Source organism: Nesoenas mayeri, assembly GCF_963082525.1.
Source record: "Nesoenas mayeri genome assembly, chromosome: W".
In the NCBI taxonomy this organism is placed as follows: domain Eukaryota; kingdom Metazoa; phylum Chordata; class Aves; order Columbiformes; family Columbidae; genus Nesoenas; species Nesoenas mayeri.
In genome coordinates, this window is record NC_137553.1 from 879903 (window position 1) to 901201 (window position 21299).

General features: G+C 44.0%; 1 long non-coding RNA gene across 2 annotated transcripts in view; it reads left to right on the forward strand.

Annotated features, from left to right (window-relative positions):
- Positions 1-13786: 13786 nt before the first annotated feature.
- The window catches only part of LOC308051418, a 55018-nt gene continuing 47505 nt past the window's right edge, over positions 13787-21299 (forward strand). For both annotated transcript variants that reach the window (XR_013923486.1, XR_013923487.1), the window contains exon 1: positions 13787-14112. This is a non-coding gene — a long non-coding RNA (uncharacterized lncRNA). The remainder of the gene's footprint in view (positions 14113-21299) is intronic.

Sequence of the window (21299 nt, forward strand, 5' to 3'; positions counted from 1 at the left end):
ACTAGTGATATACATATTTGTGTGTGTATATACATTTGAAGACAGGCAGAAAGCAGTAGTGATGTATGACTCAAATGGTATGGAATAAGGGGTGGAATGTCCTGGTTTTGTTAAAAACAAGACCAGTTCTTTTTTAGTGATTTTTCTTTCAGCTCAGTTCTTCTAGGTGGCTGCACTTTTCTGAGTTTTAGCCTGCATATTTTTCCTCGGATGCTGTACTTGGTGCTGATAAGAGACCAACAGAATGCTGAAGAAGTTCATGTTTAGATTTATTACTATGGTAGCCAAGAAAGACTGATAAGATTTCCCATGTTCCGTCGTGAGAGGGGCGTGTTTGAGGAGGGGTGGATGGAACGGGTGACTAGAACTGACCAACTGAGCATTCCATCCCATAATCGTCATACCCCCTATATAAGAGGGCGATCACGAGGGTCACTCTCTCTTCGACCATGGCTGGCATCTAGAGAGGGCCCTGTCTGTCTGCCTGTGATCTACAGGCCTCAGGCCCTGCATCCTGCAACCAGGTTCCGTTTGCTGTGAAGTCTCGCCCATGACTTCCGGGGGCCTGAGCTGCACCTGCTGGAGCCGCCAGCTCCGCACATCCAGCTCCTGCTGCTGGAGTGGCACCAACTCCACATCGAGCATTCAAGATTGGTTTTTTATATTTTATATATCTATATATTCTCTATTTATTAGTAGCATTAGTAAAACCCTTTAAAACCTTCCAACTTGAAGTCTAAGTGCCTCTTCCTTCCTCCTTATCTTCCCTATCATCTTTCCGATCTAAAGGAAAGGGGTGACGGGAGGTGAGGGGGTAACAGGGAGCATCTGCCACAGTTTATTGCCGTCTTGCCTTAAACCTTGACACACACACACACACCCCTGGCCTGCATTCTTGTATGGTAGTACATGGGGGAGCTCAGTGTAGTACCAATTAAGATGAACGGAGAAGTGGAGTGGTGTGAAGATATCATGGCCAAGCCTTGTGTAACAAGGCAGGTACCTGAACCAGATGGTATAGCTGCTGACAATTTAAAAAACATAAGGTATAGCTGCTGTCAATTAAAAAGGATAAATGTTCAAAATGCTAGTTACTGAGCCAGAAATTTGTCCAATGGATGAACTTTTCTCATTATAATCTTATTATAATGCCAAAATACACCTCTGTCTCAAAGGATACCCACCTCCAGCCTACCTTCGAGCATGCATAGTGAGGTTTTTACTTTAAAAATGGAAGCGAGGATTGCTAAGCCAATCAATAACAAAGGTATGCATGACTAGAGTCACTCAAGCTCGCCTAAATGTAGAAAATATTATAAAATACCGTAACAATAGAGGAAGGGTGGGGGGAAGACACCATCACTGGGAAGTCAAGGGAATAGCATAATAGGACTTCTGGGACCAGTCAACGGGCTGAGCCTATATTCCCCACCCCAAAGGGATGCTTTTAGGTAAGATTTGTTCACTTTGTTTTACCAGGTTTCCCTGGGACACTTAGACTTCAAGCTTGTATTTGTAATCATGACTATATAGTCATCTTAGAATTTATATAAATTTGGTACCAATACTTATTTCTTCCAACTAACATGTTTTTTACAACTAAATTGTATTTTGCAACTAAAGTGTGTTTTTGCAGACAGTGTATTTATCAACAGCATCTCAAAGAACTTGCACCTGTTGCTTTAATAAAACTCATTATTTGTGGATCTAGTAATGAGAATTTTTCATTGAATGCTCTCAGACTTATAGTATATATTATACTATTTGTGAATCTGTGTAAGCATGTAAATTCAATGGTCATGACTGCTCTGCACTATTAGTGAATCCATTGAAGAAATTCAACATTACACCGGACTGGCTGTTGAGCATGATCAGACTTATAGTGCTGACTTGAGGTTATTTGATATAATTGGGCAGGGGTTCAGCCAAACCGCACAAGGGGACTGTCACGTCCCACCCAGAGGTGTGAGTGGGAGGAGAGGTGACTCAGGTTTGTGGGTCCCCTTGGTTGGAAAACAGTATACTGTGGAGGGGTCTTGATAGATAAAGATTTGTTGCTGAATTAGTCAGGCTCAAAGGAATCTCAAGGCCTCTTTGAGAAGCTGAGAACAGAATTTGCTGTGAGAAAGAGGGGCGTTCCTCAATCAGCGGGGTCCTGGCATGACGTGAATCATTGGACATATCATCAGTGAGACTCCAGAGCACGGACAGCCCACGATACTCATTTAGCGAATCCATGCTTGGAGCGTGGACGCGTGATTAGAATATAGTTACATATATAAGGAGACTTGTTTCTGTAATAAATGGCTTAGCGTGATTCACATTGAATCAACTTGTTTTGCTGAGTCCTTATTTCGCTCCAACAGTATACAAAATACTTAAGGTCTGTAAACAAGAAAAACAACACCTTTTATTTTGCAGCTCAGCCCAATTAGCAGGTGATTCGGTGGCAGAAAGATTTATGTTACTTAAGCCTAATTGGTGAACAATTTAACAGCAAAAGGATTTACATAAAAGAGTTTTGCAGCATGTGTGGGGATGTAAGCCTTATGTTATTTTACTACTCACAGAAGCAGGGGCAAAGAAATAGGGATATAGGAAAGGAAAAAAGAAGGAAAGAAAGAAGAGAACAAAAAAAGAAAGGAAGAAAGAAAGTGAGGGATCCCACCACCCTTACGTCTTCGCAGCATGGATGATGGGACTTATAGTCTGGGTCCAATGATGTGTGGCCTCCGGTATCCCGCAACAAGGATGCTGGGGTTTGTAATCTGGGAGTGCAGCATCCTCAGGTGTCTGGTTCAGTTCCTGCAATGAGGCTGGTGGGCAGAGTGGTCCTCAGGATGGTGGGTTCCCTGACAGTGCTAGTATAGGTGAGCCTTTATATAGCCCTCTGGATTGCCTGCTTGTACAATTTTTGGTCTTTTGAGGAGGTGTTATTGTGAAAGATAGACAAGTCTGGGGGGTGATTGTGAAAGACAGAAAAGTCTGGGGCCATCTTGAAGGGTGTCAGCTTTTCCCTTTGTGCCATATTGGCCTATCAGAAGATGGAGCTACATACCCTCTGGCACATCCCCTACCTCCTACTGTCAGGTAACCAGCCTTTGTCTGTGGCTCCTTAGCTTGTCATTGGTCATAGGGAGGACATGAGGAAGTGGAATAGTGCAGCTACCTCAGACATGGAAAACTGTGTACATGAAGTGTGGGGGGTAAACAAAAAAACAAACAAACAAACAAAACCCAACACAAACAGTGGATAGAAAGTATCCATTCATAGAATCATTTCAGTTGGAATACACCCTCAGGATCATCAAATCCAACCATAACCTAATCTAACTCTAGCACTAAACCATGTCCCTAAGAACCTCATCTAAACACCTTTTAAACTCCTCCAGGGATGGTGACTCCAGCACTTCCCTGGGCAGCCTGTTCCAATGCCTGACAACCCTTTCCGGGAAGAATTTTTTCCTAATATCCAAACTTCCCCTGGCGCAACTCGAGGCCATTTCCTCTTGTCCTATCACTTGCTACTTAGGAGAAGAGACCAACACCCTCCATGCTCCAACCTCCTTTCAGGTAGCTGTAGACAGTGATAAGGTCTCCCCTCAGCCTCCTGTTCTCCAGGATAAACAGCCCCAGCTCCCTCAACTGCTCCTCATAAGACTTGTGCTCCAGGCCCCTCACCAGCTTTGTCGCCTCCTCTGCACTCTCTCTAGTACCTCCATGTCCTTCTTATGATGAGGGCCCCAAAACTGAACACAGTGTTCAAGGTGGGGCCTCACCAGCGCCAAGTACAGTGGCACAATCACTTCTCAAGTCCTGCTGGCCACACTATCCCTGATACAAGCCAGGATGTTGGTGGTCTTTTTGGCCACCTGGGCACACTGCTGGCTCATCCAGGAAGATTACTGCTCTGGTTACTGTTGAACAATACCCCAGATGCAGTAGAAGGGCTGAGAAGGCCTCTCCTTGTCCTGATCTTTGTGAAGGGTATTCTAGTTTACAATTACAGGAGTAAGGCAGTGAATGCTCTGACTGGGAATAAGAGGGGCCTACCTCTGGCCAGGTGGAGGAAAGGGACAACCAGGTTTACTGGACTGTGTGGATTCGATGGCCTGGCACATCAGACCCATGAGAGTATAGGAGTATAAGGCTCTGGTGGATACTGGTGCACAGTGTACTCTAATGACATTGGGGTACAAGGGACGCAGAACCCATCTGAATTTCTGGAGCAACAGATCCCAGCAGTTGTTTGTGTTGGAGGGTGAGGTGAGCCTGACAAGGAAGAAGTGGCAGAAGCATCCTATTGTGACCAGCCCAGAGGCCCCATGTGTCCTTGGCATAGATTCACGAGAGTATATTTCAAGGACACAAAAGGGTACTAGTTAGTTTTTGGTATAGCCTCAGTGGATGCATAGAAGACTAAACAGCTGTCTACCTTGCCTGGCCTCTCAGATGAGCCCTCTGTGGTGGAGTTGCTGCGTGTTGAAGAACAGCAGGTGCCAACTGCTACCATGACAGTGCACCAGAGACAATATCACACCAACTGAGCCCCCCAGTTACCATCCATAAGTTGATTCCTCAATTGAAAAGCCAAGGATTGATCAGTAAGACTCACCCTTTGATAGTTCCATGTGGCCAGAATGAAAGTCTGACAGAGGGTGGAGGCTAAAATTAAACTCTTGTGGCCTGAACAAAGTCATGCAGCCATTAAGGGCTGCTGTATTGGACATTCTAGAACTCCAATATGAAGGAGAGCCAAAGACAGCCAAGTGGTATGCCACAACTGATATTGCTAATCCATTTTTCTCAATTCCTTTGGCAGCACAGTGCAGGCCACAGTTTGTGTTTCACTTTGTGCTCATTGGCTCTTGACCTGTCACTGGGAACTATCAAGAAGAGCCTAGTTCTCTCTTCTTCGTTTTCTCCCATCGGGTATTTGTACACACTGATGCACCAGGCAGACAACTTCTCCCTTTCCCTGTTGGCCTCCAGGTTTCTGGGTGCCAGGCTGACTACTCCCCTCCTTATTGGCCTTGAAGGTCTCAAACACCTAGCCAAGCGGGTCGTGATGACCCTGACACAGAACAGGGAAGCACAGCAGCGCACAGATCACCGTCTATAAAATTAAGCAGTTACAAATGGGACTTAAGCCAGAACTGCTACTGGACAGCAAAACCCATGAACCTCCGGTGGTCAGAGATGCCTCCACCATCATGTGCTGCTTCTGAGGATTGAATGACTCATATTCTTTTGTGTATTTTGAGTCTAGTTTATGGCTGTTATATTGATACTGCAAGTCAAGTATTAAGATTTGACCCAAAGTGTCCAGGTGATTAGAAACCATAAGCTAAGCTGTGCTATAAAATTCTGTGCTACGCTGTGGGAACAGCAGAATGTACAGTTCCAGCTAAATGGTCTTGGACAGGTTATGCAGAAGTATGTTTTTTATGAGTGTAAGGAGTGATAGGCCAGGCCAGTGAGAATGATATCTCAGGTTGGAAAACTGCCCCCATATGTATGGTGTGAATGTTGGGCCTGGGCGTGTGAATGAGTGGGTCGGAACACCGCCCACAAGATATGCATGGGGACGTGACTGAAAACAGACACAACATGAATGTGGTGTGTTTGGGATAACATTTTTTGAAAAAACTGTTTAACCTCTTGGTCCGGCCCTGTATCTGTAAACATATAAATTGAGAACTGTTAATAAAAGAGAGCTCAGCTCTGCCTGGCTCTGCTCTCGCTGCTAACAAGAACTCTGTGCCTATGCATCTCTGTACGGCGATTAGAGACAACGCACACCGGGATGCAGACAGAAATTCATGCAGAGGCAGAGGTCTTCTTCATGAAGGAGCGCAGAGCCTGGCCTAGCAGAGAACTGACTTAGGCCTTGGCTCAGGCCAACTTCTTTATTTACCATTAACAATTTATAGGATTTACAGGTACAGGCCTGGACTAAGATGTTTACAAAAAGGTGTTTTTCCACTAATTGTTATTAAGAACACACTAAACTCATGTGATGTTTGTCTCACTTGTTTTTCCACTCATTCACAGACCAGGCCCAAGGACATTCACACATCCCATGCACTTGGGGACGGTTATCTGGCCCGAGATACCATTCTCATGAGTCTGGGCTATAACTTTTTACAATTATGAGAAAGATACTTCAAAGTAATCTGTTCAAGGCCTTTTATATATCATTATGTTAGTATTATGTCTTCGACCATCCGGATGGTCATGTTAGTATTTGATCTTCCTTTATTGTCCAGGTGGCTGGAACCGCACATCTTGCTTTCCCACATTTTACTTTCCCACATCTCTGTCTGCATCTGTATGCGTCATTCCTCATTGCTGTACTACACTATTTATGCAATTGTGCTACACTGCTTCTGCTTATCAGAAATCCTGTGGTATTCTTATAATAAGATTCTATGCTATGCTAATCATAACATTCTGTTAAAAAAGAAAGCTTTAATTGAAAGTACAACTTAGTGTCATCATCATTCTGTCAAGGATCCCTAAAAGAACCTATCTGTCCCCATAGCATCAGGTGACAACAGCACTTAAAAAAAAAAAACAAAAACAAACAAACAAAAAAAAAAACAAACAAAAAAACCCACGAAATTTTTCAGGATATTATGATATTATTAATTAAGCTGCATTTTGGTTTCACGATATGATGGCCTTCAGTCAAACTCTTCTTGACTCAAACAATTTTTCATAGCTGTCTTCATGCACTGAAGTTTCTTTGTCTTATGATTTTGTAACAATGTCATGTCATGTCATGTCATGCTATACCTGCCAAGGTCTACTTTGAAAAAAAATGCCCATTAGATTTTTTAAGGCAGACTGTGCCTCAGCTGTTCACCTGTTTTGATTTTTGAACCAATTACTTGGTTTGTCAGAGAAGAATATAATTTTACTTATTGATGTTTTCCATTTTGTTCTTTGTCAGTCTAAAGCTATGAACAGCTCTTGAAGTTATATCCCTGAATAATGTAAAAAATGCAATAGATTATGATTTGGTGACAGTGCATCTTATTTTTATATTTTTGTCTAAATCTTTATTTTCATTTCTAGTAGGCATGACATAAATTATTGAGATGACACAGTCATTAAGAGCTAAGAATATTATTAGTGTTTAATTGCTGTGCCATTTTCTGAAGACCCAAGACCCCTACTAAGGACAAGCGATCAACTAAGAAAATTTTTGCCAGAACAGAAGTTTCCTTAACTGAAGGATCCGTATCTAAGAGAAACATGAATTGCTGATGCCTAATAACTTTGCAGAAGTTGATGATAGAAACATCTGGATAAACAGATAAACCACAAGGATGCTGACAGATAATGATGCTGCAAGACCTACAATATATATTTTTGTAATGTATGTTGCTATGCTGTACCACATTTATGATTGGATAGAAATATGCATTAGTAGGTGTATGGGAATTGCGCAAGAATGGTGAGGAGGAGAAATGTAAACACGCTGAAGCAACTTGCAGCTGGGGTGTAGAGAAAACACATACATCACACTAATTTTTTTACTGACCTTGTGAGCTTGATGAGTAGAACCTCAGTGTTAGGTAACATAGGCCTGTGAGAAACTCCAGGCACCTTATCACTATGGCTGAGATTCCTGCTTTGTTGTGAGAAAGAGCAGGAGGCTGTGCCTTCCTGAAGCCTTGAAACGCAGGTGAGCTCAGCAGGCCCGGTGACCTTCCAGCAGGGCTGAACTGACCAGCGCCTGCGTCCCCGCCTGTGTCACCTCTGCCTGGGAGCTTAGGTGCGACTTTGGAGATCCCCCAGTAGAGAGGGAACTAAAATAAAACTTGATCTTGGCAATGCATGCCTGGCCTCTGGCTCTTCTTGCGACCTGCCTGCACCAGTGCTCACAGTAGGTAATTGGGTGATTCATAATGTAATAAATTTTGACTCGAAATTAACTTGAATAACAGAAATGTATTCCCGGTGGACTTCAACACAATAAGCAAAAACAGCACTGGGCAGCCGGGGAGTCTGCGCTCCTCCAGTGGCGCGCGTGGGAAAAACTTCTTCCGAACTTTTTATAGGGCCGACAGTCCCGGGTTCGTTGCTCAGGGTGCTACGTCACTCGTTCTTTCTGCGCATGTGTCCTCTGTTGTCAGGCAGCTAATCTCCGATCTTCTCACCTACCCCTGCCCCCCACCTTTAGAGGATCGAACATTTAAGGCAATTGCATAACAAAGGGCAGGGGCTTCCCGTGTTGCACAATAACCCCTGAGCGTTTCTTTTTAAGAAGCTTTCATGAACAAACATCTCTAACTCTTAGAATTGTTTATTACAATTACATACCCTTGTAGTGTAAGGTATAAAAACCCTAAAGAAAATCCCTTGGGCGTGCCCAGTTTGGCTGAGACATCTCATGCACATTAATAAATATTTACCTTTGTACTTCTATACTTTATGTCCTAGCCTCTCTCCTCAGTCGGCACGGACCGAATTTGTAACACAGGATATCCATAGCTTATTTTTCTTATGATGGCTTACACCTTTTCTTTCCTATGACGGCAAGGGGGCAGCGGAGAGCCGCTGGCTCCCAAGGCACATTTAGAGAAGCGGTATCGCTGCCATCAGTGTCCACCTCGCGAGGCAGCACTAGACCCACCGTGGTGGGCGGGCTGACGGTGTTAGTAACAGAACCAGTTTTACAAAATGTTCCTGAAAGGATGAATCAGTTTTGTAAACTGTCCCTGAGAGGATGTTCAAGCATATCGTGTTCGAGTATACTCTTATCTTAACAACCTAGCTTTTATCTTAGCCTAAATACGCATAGAGTGAGGAGAAGTACATGCAGTATCTCTGGAGGTTGAGCAAGTCAGCAGTTATCTAGCTATAGAAGTAGTACGCCTGTGCAGTACCCACAGGTGAAAGGGACAGAAGTGATGAAGACTACTTACTTCATCCTGAAGACCCCCTGAAAGACCACCAGAGGACACTGCACATGATCAAAATAGTTCCAAGATGTTGCAATCGATGTTGCAATCAATGTTGAGTAACCGTTACGTATCTTAATGAATATATGAATATGTATGTGAATGGACTGTATAAATACTGTGTAACTTAAACTGAGCAGCGAAGCCAGCTTTGGGTGCGAACCCCTGGTTTCCCAGCGCTGAAATAAAGCACCGCATATAACTACGCCCGTGGTTATGTGTCCTGATTGCTAACATTTTGGCTACCCCAGATGGGACCTCATGGGCTGCTGAGGCGGGTTGCGTCTCGATCCTGCTCCAGCTAGCACCGAGGTATTCTTGGGGAGTGCATGGGACGCGACCGACCCTCTGCTGCTCACGACGGACCTCTGACTGGTAAGAAGGTGCTTTATCTGGATTATTGGGTACCCACCTGGTCTGGTTTTGGTCTGGTAGCCTGCTGGTCAGGCATCTGGTAGCCTGCCGGTCAGATGCGGCGAAAGCCACGCTCGGTTGGGCAGGGAGCTCCCGGGGTATTGCCTAGGCAGCCGTCCGTCAGATGGAGGGAAACCTCTGCGGGCTCGGCATCTGGTCTGGTCTGGTTATTTGTGCCGCAGGCTCGGCATCTGGTTTGGTTTGGTAATTTGTGTGCACCTAGTCTGGTTATTTGTGCTGCTCAGCACCTGGGCTGTAGTTCTGGTGATTTAATCTGTATTTACTGTTGAAACTGGTGATTTGATCCGTGTTTACTGTTGTTCTGGTAAAGTTACCTGTGTTATCTTTCTGTGTTAGTTATCTGTATCCTTCTGTGTTGATACGTGCGATACAAAGATGTCACCATTAGATTGCCTGTTGAAACATTGGAAGGAGGGTGGATTTGGACAATCAATGAGTAAAAAGAAATTAACTGAATATTGTACTCGCCGGTGGCCTGAATATGACCTGCCTAATGAAGTACAGTGGCCACCGGAGGGCACTTTAGACCATGGAACTATTGTTGAATTAATGAGGTTTTGTCAGAAGGAAGGTGGATGGGATGAGGTACAATACGTGACAGGACTGGAGGAAGGATTGTAGGTTAATGTTAGTCCGGAGGAGTGGTACTAATGATAAATGTATGGGATGTACGGCAGAAAAGAAATGCATGACGTGTATGGCTATAGAAAACAGTAGCAGTAACGCTTTAGAATTGGATCTGCCGTGTCTTGATGTTGCACCTCCGGAAACAGAACCCTCTGCACCTAAACCCCTTAAACCTTCGGCACCCGTGCGTTTTACTGAAAGTGATACCGATTCCAGTGGTGATGAGGGGGCAGCAAGTGGTGTAAAAGGAGTAACAACACCACCAATATCCCACAGGACTAGGAACAGACAAAAGGAAGCCCAAAAGGGGGGTGGACCATCAAAGGTAATAGCATCCCTAAGACAGGCGGTAGGATGGGGGGGAGAACCAATTTATGTAAAAGTTCCGTTCTCGCCAGGAGATTTAATGATCTGGAAACAATCAGCTGGTCCTTACCAAGAAAACCCGGACAAGGTTGCAAGGGTAATTAAAATGATAATTAAAACGCAGAATCCTGATTGGGATGATTTGCAAGTGATTCTTGACGCATTAATGGACTCTACAGAAAAAGATATGGTTATACGGGTAGCAAGAGATAAAGTAAGGGAGGATATTCGGAATGGGACAGTGGGCGGTAATGTTGATGAAAATTTTCCAAAGGAGGATCCCCGATGGGATTATAATACCGGAGGCGGTTTATGTGGCCTCCGGAGGTATCAGGACTGGTTATTAATCGGTGTTCAGACTGCTATACCGAAACAAATGAATTGGTCAAAATTGTATAGTGTTAAGCAGGAAAAGAACAAATCCCCTTCAGCCTTTTTAGAAAGATTAAAGGAAACTGCAAAGAGATATACAGATTTAGATACTGAAACAGAACAAGCAAGGGCTCAGTTAGCTTTAATCTTCTTAGGACAGTCTCAGGATGATATTCGAAAGAAATTACAGAAACTGGAGGGGGCACAGTTACGAGATCTGGATGTTATGTTAGAAACAGCCTGGAAAGTTTATAATAATAGAGAAAAGGAACAGTCAAGGCATTATCAGCAAGACCTGTTGGCCCTGGTCCAAGGACAAGGCGGGGGAGTAGGAACAGGAGTCTGTGGTAGAGGAATTAGAAACGGTCGAGGGCGTGGGTTTCAGAATGTTCAGGGAATTCCTTTGGGACCTGTTGTAAAGCTTGGTTCAAATCAATGTGCTTATTGTAAGCAGCAAGGACACTGGAAAAATGAATGCCCGAACCGTCCCGGAGTCGGGTACCAGATGCAGTAGGAAATGCAGTACAAACTATGGTGCTGGGGGAGGATAGTAATGACAACTGACTATATGAAAGCACGAAAATGGATACCCAAAATAAGGAGCCCTTGTTGACGGTACAAGTGGGGGACCAGGATGTGAGATTTTTAGTGGACACAGGGGCTACCTATTCTGTGCTAAATTCCTTACAGGGAACAGTAGGTCATAAAACGACAACGATTGTTGGTGCCACAGGGAAGGAAGAAGTACGGCCATTCCTACAACCCTTAGATTTGTGTTTTGGAGGAAAGGAATTAACCCACGAGTTCTTATATGTTCCAGACTGTCCAGTTTCCCTTTTAGGACGGGATTTATTGACCAAATTGGATGCCGTAATAACATTTGAGGATGGAAACCTGGTAATGAAAATTCCAGAATCTAAGGTAGGACAAATTCTGTTATTAAAAGAAAGCCTGGTAGTCAGTGGAGGAGGCTGTGATTCCTATGGTATGGGAGACTGACATACCTGGGAAATCAAAAACAGCCCAGCCCGTAAAAGTGGAACTGAAGGAAGATGCCAAGCCAGTACAGTTGAGGCAGTACCCACTGAAACTAGAAGCTAGGTTAGGAATAGTACCTCTAATTGAAAAATTCTTGAAATATGGTGTTCTAGAGGAATGTGAATCAGAATATAATACTCCAATTTTTCCAGTAAAGAAACCTGATGGTAGTTATCGATTAGTCCAAGATTTGCGGGCTGTAAACCAGATCACTAAGGACATTTATCCAGTAGTTGCAAATCCATATACCTTGTTAACATCTGTGAAAGAGAAATATAAATGGTTTACTGCACTTGATTTAAAAGATGCCTTCTTCTGCATGCCCCTTGACCATGAAAGCAAAAAGCTATTTGCCTTTGAATGGGAAAATCCACACAATGGGAGGAAAACTCAATTAACCTGGACACGCCGCCTTCCACAAGGGTTCAAGAATAGCCCAACCATCTTTGGAAATCAGCTAGCCAAGGAACTCGAGGAACGGACTACAAAAGGTCATATCATGATCCCTCGACAATGGTATTTGTTGCTACAATATGTAGATGATATTCTGATTGCAACTGAGACACGAGAACTCTGCATCCAGGTAACAATTGAAATATTGAACCAATTGGGAATGAACGGGTACAAAGTATCGAAAATAAAGCTCAGATTGCATCCGAGACTGTGATCTATTTAGGATGCGAGCTCTCTCAAGGACAGCGAAGGCTAAGCCTGAACAGGATACATGCTATTTGTGCTATTCCAGAACCACAAAACTTACATGAGTTGAGATCTTTTTTAGGAATGACAGGATGGTGCAGACTCTGGATTATGGACTATGGGTTGATCGCCAAACCTTTGTATGAAACACAAGGGAATAAAACGTTCAAGTGGGGACAGCCACAATGTGGCTATGGAAGTAGTACGCCTGTGCAGTACCCACAGGTGAAAGGGACAGAAGTGATGAAGACTACTTACTTCATCCTGAAGACCCCCTGAAAGACCACCAGAGGACACTGCACATGATCAAAATAGTTCCAAGATGTTGCAATCGATGTTGCAATCAATGTTGAGTAACCGTTACGTATCTTAATGAATATATGAATATGTATGTGAATGGACTGTATAAATACTGTGTAACTTAAACTGAGCAGCGAAGCTTTGGGTGCGAACCCCTGGTTTCCCAGCGCTGAAATAAAGCACCGCATATAACTACGCCCGTGGTTATGTGTCCTGATTGCTAACAATGGGAGGGGAAAGGCGGACTTTCACCGCCCCAGGGCCTGGTGGCTTGCGTTTGGAGAAGGGCCAACAGACAGCCATTTGCGGACAGGCCCCCACCACCCTCCACTACTGTTATAGTTGAATTAGTTTTTGCAAGATGTATTCTGTTTTTGCAAACTGTATCCAAGATTCTTGGTTTTGTAAACTGTATCCAAGATGCTGTATCCAAGATTCTTACCTTATCTTGAAGCTTTGTGGGCTGTATCCAAGTTCAGGATGTGCATTCAAGCATGATTTTATATAACCATACCCTATTCTTAAAATTGACATAGATTTATGACATATTCTTTTAAAACAGGTAACTGAGAAATAACTGATAAACATGCGAATGTTACTTAGCATCACTTAAACAGTTAGCTTGTGTTAGAATAAGTGTGGAATATGCTAATGGTTGTCAAGAATTGTAATGAATATGTATGTAACTAAATTGTATAAATATAGTGGACTTTGAATCAGTGGTCGGAGCCAGCTTTGGGTGTGAACCCCTGGTTTCCCGACGCTGGAATAAAAGCACCGCATATAACTACGTCCGTGGTTATGTGTCCTTTTTTGCTAACACTACGACTGCCAACGGAGCGCCGGGAGACAACAGTAAAGCAGCAGCAACAACTACTACTACGGGCGCGCCTGCGCGCTAACGAGGAGTGGTGGACTAGGTGGAGGATTGCTTTCTGCGCTCCTATCGCAGTTCGGAATTTGCAGTGCGCCTGCGCCTTGGCGGAGGGGAGGAGGGCGGTGTCCGGCCCTGTGTTTTGAACGTCTCAATGCGGGTAGCTCACTATTTGGCAGGAAGGTGAGGAGGCCTCTATCTTGGCGGTGGAGTTCGTGTACGGAGAGGAGGGTCTAAATATGGCAGAAGCGACCAGGAGGCAGCAGTGGTGACGACAGAATAGAACAAACGAGACAAGGAGAGCAGCTGTCCCTACTGCTGCCGTAGAGAATCTGAGTGGCTTAGTGAGACAGAGGGACTGCTCTGGCTGCAGCGCTAACGTCTGTAGGCCGTTCTCCTGGCGCTCCCAGGCGCCCATCCCCCTAGCAGGTGAGTAGCGAATGCGGGGGGGGGGGCGGGGGGAAAGCGCAGCCCGTCGCACCGCCCTTGGCCTGGCTTAGTCTAGTCTAACCGGGCAGAGCCAGAGGGAGTCGCTGTGAGATGAGCTTGGAGCCACTGTTCCTAGCTTTCCCTTCTCTCCCCCGAGGCTGATGTTATTTAAATACTTGCGGTGTCCCGTCTCTGGTACCTTTTCTTCTTCGCTGCCCGCTTCAGCGGCCTGCCCGGAAGGCGCGGGAGGCGGCCGGGAGTGGCGGCCCTCAGGCTCGTGTTGCCGTTTCTATCTTTCCTTCCTACGTAGTGTCCCGGCTCCTTGGCAACCCCCACTTTTCCGGGCTCTGGGGGACTGCTGTCTTCCTTTGGCACGGCCCCTCTACCCCACCCTCACATCATCCCTTGTTGGAGGGGAGGGGTCGCAGCTGCATATTCCCCCTTCCTCTCTGTGGAGCTACTGTACTGTGTGGGCTGGGGCCCACCTAGGGGTTCCCGGCAGATAAACATCTCTGTCAATAGTGCACGTTGGGGGAGGCATGCTGCTGCCCTGTCATCCGTCTGCTCCCCCACCACGAGAAAATGGGACGAAGAAGATAGGAGGGTGGTGGCGAGGCTCGGCCGCAGTAGTCAAAGGCTGGAGCTGGGAGAGTTGCTAACGCGCTGGGCTGGCAGCGCTGGGGTTGCATACGCCACTGCTGCTGTCCGGGGAATTCTGAGTTTGTGTGTGTATGCTCGCGCTTTGCTGGGTTCCTTTGTCTACTGCTGCCGCTGCTTTCCCCACCTCCCTCGATTCCCTCTCTCTCCTCCCTCCTCTCCTTTTTTTCTCCCTCCCTTCTTTCCTCTCTCTCCCAGACTCAAAACGCTGCTGCAGCTGCAGGTTTGTAAATACTGGATGAACACACACAATATGGCTGACGCTCGCCCTGCTCCTTCACCAGGCTCTCCTCTTTCTCCCTCTGTCTCTGCCGCTTAGTCTCTCCTCCATTTAGGCTTTTGTTTCTTCCTCTTCATCTCCCAGGGGGAGGAAAAAAAAAAAAAAAAGGAAAACCAATTCACCTTCCTTATTGCGTGCATGGTGGGATTTCAAGGGTAAGGATTCTCGCTTTGGAGACTTTCTCCTTTTGTTTTGCTGTTTAAAACAAAATGAAAGCTACAGTCAGTGGGGGTTTGGGAACCTAGCAAGGCCTGGAGGGAGGGGGAGAATTGGCTGAGCCAAGCTTGATTGGAATGCGCGTATCTCTTTGTGGGAGGGGGCTGGTGTACCGAAGTGCTAGCGGAGATTAAATACTGTATTATGCTTGCAAAATGATCTAGTGCCATTTCTTTCATTTTAGGATGCAGTTCAGTATAAGGTATCAATTTGGTACAGTCTTATTAAAAAGACCTGAACTATTTATGTTAGAATAGGCACTGTGCAGTGAAAAAACATAGTATAGGGTTTTGGAGGTTTCTTGGCTTTCTCTGTATCTCCTTGTCAGTATCTTAAATAGCTTGTGGATCACAGGATATAAAACTGGAATTAACACTTGCTGGGTCTCTTTGCGTTACTAGTTTTCTGTCTCAGATTATCTTGCCTTTGTGATGACAGTAGCACAAATTGAAGCGATTGGTTTGTGGGTGTTTTTTAACAATGGCAAAAAAAAAAGGAGCACTTTTAACATCATGGGCTGAGGTACGATACTGAACTACAAGACAGCATGTTTCTGATCTCTCCTAACACAAGGCAAATGTTCAGTTCAGCACCTCCCAATTTCAGTTATTCAGAGTACTCCCTTCTGGCTTTGATGAAAATAGCTTATATTTTATTGCCTTTTTTTTTTTTTTAATGACATAAAGCCAAATTAACATTTGAATTTCTTGGGCATATCTAAAATGATTTGCTGGGGAACAGCATATCTAGGTTTTAATTTAAGGATAGATGCTCAAGATGCAAAGGATGGGATGCTTTCTAAACATGTATTACTGTAGCTTATAGTAAATGTTTCATTTTTCAAAGACTGTATTTAAAACCAGAGTCTTTAACCAAAGCATGTACACGTTTATAGCCATGACTTCTATCAGAGCAGTGCCCTGAAGTAATGTCCTTTTTTTTTTTTGCTACTTTGGAAGCTTCTAGTGGAGAAGCACTGGCATAGCATAATCAGTTTTTATTGAGATAGAAGTAGTTACTGCATTTTAATGCTAGAATTAAATATCATATATTAAGTTCTTTAATCTATGTTTGTTTTTTCTCCTCCTTTTTGCATTCCCATTAACAAGTGTTGATTAACTGGAGAAGAAAATAAATTATAGTATTGAGTTTACCACAATGTAAAACTTGAGTGGAATCATCCAAATTGCATTTTGGAATGTGTATTCATGTAATGACTTCCAAGACAACTGTAATACTTCATGTCAGTGGATTTGTGCAGCATTCAGTTATTGTTGACTAATTAACTAATTTGTATTTTTATCTATGAACAGTGAAAAATGGGCCTAGGATCACTGAAGTAATTATCAAGTAATGATGAAATTATTTAATTTAATAACATACATGTCTTAATGTAAAATGTGAATTTGGTGATGGCATGTAGAATTTAGGAGGTGAATTGATTTGGCTATCAGTTTGAGGAGAATGTTTCTATTTCTTGTGTATAATGTACATTGTAAAACTGCTGTAAATCCATGTTATGTGAGGTCTTGTTTGACTTGCTTGGAAACTTTGTATGTATTTCAGCAGGTCATGGAACCATTACAAATTGTTGTCATTAACTGTGGTAACTATATTAGATTTAAATGTTACCTAATTACATTCTAGTATGTGCAATTATTGCAAGGTGTTTGAGATGTGTTGTTAATTTGTCTTTTATGATAGAATTTTATTGGAGATCTATCTATAAAATAAAAGTTACTTTTAAATGTTGACAGTATACTGTCAGTAGGTTTTTATAGGTTTTTTTTTTTTTTGCTAAGCTTAGCTTTTAGTCTCTTTTTTTTTTTTAAAAAAAAAAAAAAAGTTATTCTTGAATGCTCTCATGTGCTCTTCAAGGTCTGCACCTCCAAATAATGGTGAGAGTAGATCTTAAAATTAAGAGTAGCTTTATGGTTTTCAACAATACTTAACATGCAGATGAGCTGCTGAACTTCAGACCTTCAATTGCGGGGGGTAGTTTGAACAGAGGAGAACTTTATTTCTTTGTTTGCCAATAATATTTCAGTTGTTTTTATATGGATGACTTACAGTAGCTTTTTATAGCGAGAACATTTTTATCATTGTGACCAATTGTTGAGTCCACTTGCTATCTTTGAAGTAATCTATTTTCATTGTCACTTCTTCTGGCATAGCTGTATGAAGATCCTATTCTTTGACAACATTGTAGCTGATAGTTCCCTTGTACTAACAGTGCCAGCTACTTTAATTGAAGTGCCTTGGATTCAGTCTCTGCGGTTCTATTTCCTAGGAGTGATCAGTGGTGAGTGCTAACCTGGCTAGTCTTCATGTTCCTTTTGGAAGTTTTTTGCATGTTTGATTTAGTCGGGGCAAATGGCGAGCACAGCAGTGACTACAGAGCAACCGCAGGAGATTTAAACGTGGTGAACCAATGTGCACAGCAGCAGCTACGGTAAGAGCTGAGGCTGGGCACAGATTGAGGAGATGAGGGGAGATCTGGGGGTGTTAACTGATGGCCATCTGAATATGGGCCAGCAGTGTGCCCAGGTGGCCAAAAAGGCCACCAGCATCCTGGCTTGTATCAGGAATAGTTTGGCCAGCAGGATTAGGGAAGTGATTGTGCCACTGTACTCAGCACTGGTGAGGCCACACCTTGAACACTGTGTTCAGTTTTGGGCCCCTCATCATAAGAAGGACACTGAGGTACTAGAGAGAGTGCAGAGGAGGCGACAAAGCTGGTGAGGGGCCTGGAGCACAAGTCTTATGAGGAGCAGTTGAGGGAGCTGGGGCTGTTTAGCCTGGAGAATAGGAGGCTGAGGGGAGACCTTATCACTGTTTCCAGCTACCTGAAAGGAGGTTGCAGCATGGAGGGTGCTGATCTCTTTTTTTCCCCAAGTAGCAAGTGATAGGACAAGAGGAAATGGCTTCAAGTTGCGCCAGGGGAGGTTTAGATTGGATATTAGGAAAAAATTCTTCCTGGAAAGGGTTGTCAGGCATTGGAACAGGCTGCCCAGAGAAGTGGTGGAGTCACCATCCCTGGAGGTATTTAAAAGGTGTTTAGATGAGGTTCTTAGGGACATGGTTCAGTGCTAGAGTTAGGTTAGGTTATGCTTGGACCCCATGATCCTGAGGGTCTCTTCCAACTGAAATGATTCTGTGATTCTAGTATAAGAGTTCTGGGGAACCTATCTGTCTGCTTAAGACTGCTTGTATGTGAAAGTTTGGATGCAAGTGCTCCAATAAAATGTGTTGCTATGTTTAATGTTACTGATCAGTCTCTCATCCTTCTATTCTGAGAGTCTTCTTAGTGGTTCAAAGGTAGTCCTGAACCTCAAGTTCCATATGTAACTTTGGATGCAGCCTATTAAGATGACAATTCCCTCTGAATATTTACCTCAAAGGCTTTTCATTCTGTCTGCTGTATTGCTTGGTGGGTTTGTTTTCCTCCGATTACTCTTAGGTCAGAACAAGTAATGAATATAGGGAACATGGGTAACTATTATCTTTTAGGATTACTGTGCTGACTAGAGTTTGCTAGGTAACATTATACTTTACAATCATGTCTACCACTGGTGCTGCTTATTAAGGTGATAGTACTTTGCTCAGATGTTGTCAGTCACTTGTAAAATGAAGAGGTAAACTTGACTTTTTCAGTAATGTTCATTGACTTGTTCTAAAGCATACTAACCTGCCATTATGCTGACTTCCATGTTAAAAAAAATCACCTATCTACACCTTGACTTGACCCCTCTCTTTCAAAAAATATAGATTACTACTTTTCTGAACCTGTATTAATACCATTTAAATATAAAAATGAGCTTTACTTGATCATGACCTTTTACCCTAAGAAGCACGACTGAAAGACATATCAGACTTCTGCTCTGGTATATGTTAAGATCAAATAAGTATTTCTGTTGAAAAAAAAAATTCCTAGTTTAGTATGTATTTTCTTTATGAAAAATTCCTCCCTTGTGTGTTCAGAAAAGGTAGCTTAACTCCACTGTATAATTCCATGCTTGTTGTTGAGTTTTGGTGTTGTTTTTTTTTTTTTTCCTAGCAGGACAGAAGAAAGTGTGTTCTGTAATAGTTCCTTTGTGACTTTTTGTATTGGGCATAATTGGCAAGGTTGAGGGGGGGGGCAGGGCTGCAATGGTGACCTCTGTGGGAGAAAGTTGTTGGCTGCCCTGTACTAGTTACAGGTGGTTCCAGCCAGTTCAGCAACAACCCTGTTGCAGGCCAAAGATGATCAGTGAACTTTGTGGCACCTCTGTGAAAACAAAACTAAAAGAGTGGTAAATGCTGAATAAAAGGGAGAAAAGAAATAAAACCAGAGCAGAAGAAAGAGGAGACAGAAGACCATACTGGAGCAGGAGCTTGAGTGGTAACCTGAGCAGAGGCTGAGAGATCTGACTTTAAAGGAACTGCTGCTAGTAGAGCAACCACCACACACTGACCCCAATTTCCAGTGCTGCCTGTTGCCCCATCTAAGAGACTGTTTTATCTGTAGTGATTGGATTGGAGAACAAATGGGGAAGGAGAGGTTTTGCAGAAGCAAGGGAGGATGAGGTAGATTGAAAACTGGCTAAATGGCTGGGCCCAGTGGGTAGGTGATCAGTGGCACAAAATCTAGTCAGAGGCCAGTAACTAGCGGTGTACTCCAGGGGTCAATACTGGGTCCAGTCCCATTTAACATCTTCACTAATGACCTGGATGATGGGGCAGAGTGTACCCTCAGCAAGGAAGGAGTGATTGATAAACCAGAGGGTGTGCTGCCACCCGGAGGGACCTGGACAGTCTGGAGAAATGGGCTGACAGGAACCTCATGCAGTTCAACAAGGGGAAATGCCAAGTCCTGCCCCTGAGGAGGAACAAGCCCAGGCACCAATATATAGTGGAGACCACCCATCTGGAAAGCAGCTTTGAAGAAAAGGACCTGGGGATCCTGGTGGACACCCAGTTGAACATGAGCTGACAATGTGCCCTTGTGGCAAATAAGGCTAATGGTATCATGGGTTGCATGAGGCAAAGCATTGCCAGCAGGTCGAGGGAGGTGATCCTTCCCTAATATTCAGCACTAGGGAGGCCACACCTGGAGTCCTGTGTCCAGTTCTGGGCTCCACAGTGTAAGAGAGACAGGGACACAAAGATGGTTAAGGGACTAGAGCATCTTGCATCTGAGGAAAGGCTGAGAGTGCTAGGAATGTTCAGCATAGAGAAGGCTCAGGGGGGAATCTTATTAATATGTATAAATATCTGAAGAGAGGCTGTAATGAAGACAAAGCCAGGCTCTTTTCTGTGGTACCCAGTTGTTATAAATGAAGACGAGTCTTTGAGCCGATTAATTAATTTTATTAAGCAAGCGAATTTAAAGCAAGCGGTAATTAGGCAAAACAGCGCTGGGTGACTGGGGGAACTTGGTTCCGCCAACGGGCACACACTCAACTTTTCGTATGTGCTTATATATGTTATACACTCGTTCACATGCTGGGACACCCTGATGAGTTAGCTCCTGGTTGGCTAGTCGACAGTGTCCACGCGCTGTCCACGCGCGTCTACCAGCTCCGGATTGGTGGAAGATGTTGCTGGGTGTCGCTGGGTGTTTCTGCCTCTGGAGTTCTGTTATCTGTTGCACCATCCAGCCGTTGGCTTGGTTGGGGCCCGGCATCCGGCCATTGGCTTAACTACTATTACAAGGTTTTATAAAATATAATTAAACTTGCACAAGCACAATTACTTCTTACAACGATATGCATAATATGATTGAACCCTACTCGATTTGTTCAACAACCTTGACCATTATCTATTACACAGTGACAGGAGCAGAGGCAATGGGCACACGGTGAAACACAGGAGATTCTGTTTGAACATAAGGAAAAACTTTTTCACTGTGAGAGTGACTAAGCACTGGAGCAGGTTGCCCAGAGAGATGGTGGAGTCTCCTTCCTTGGAGATCCTAAAAAGCCATCTGGACATGATCCTGGGCAACTGGCTCTAGGTGCACTTGCTTGAGCAGAGGTATTGAACCAGATGACTT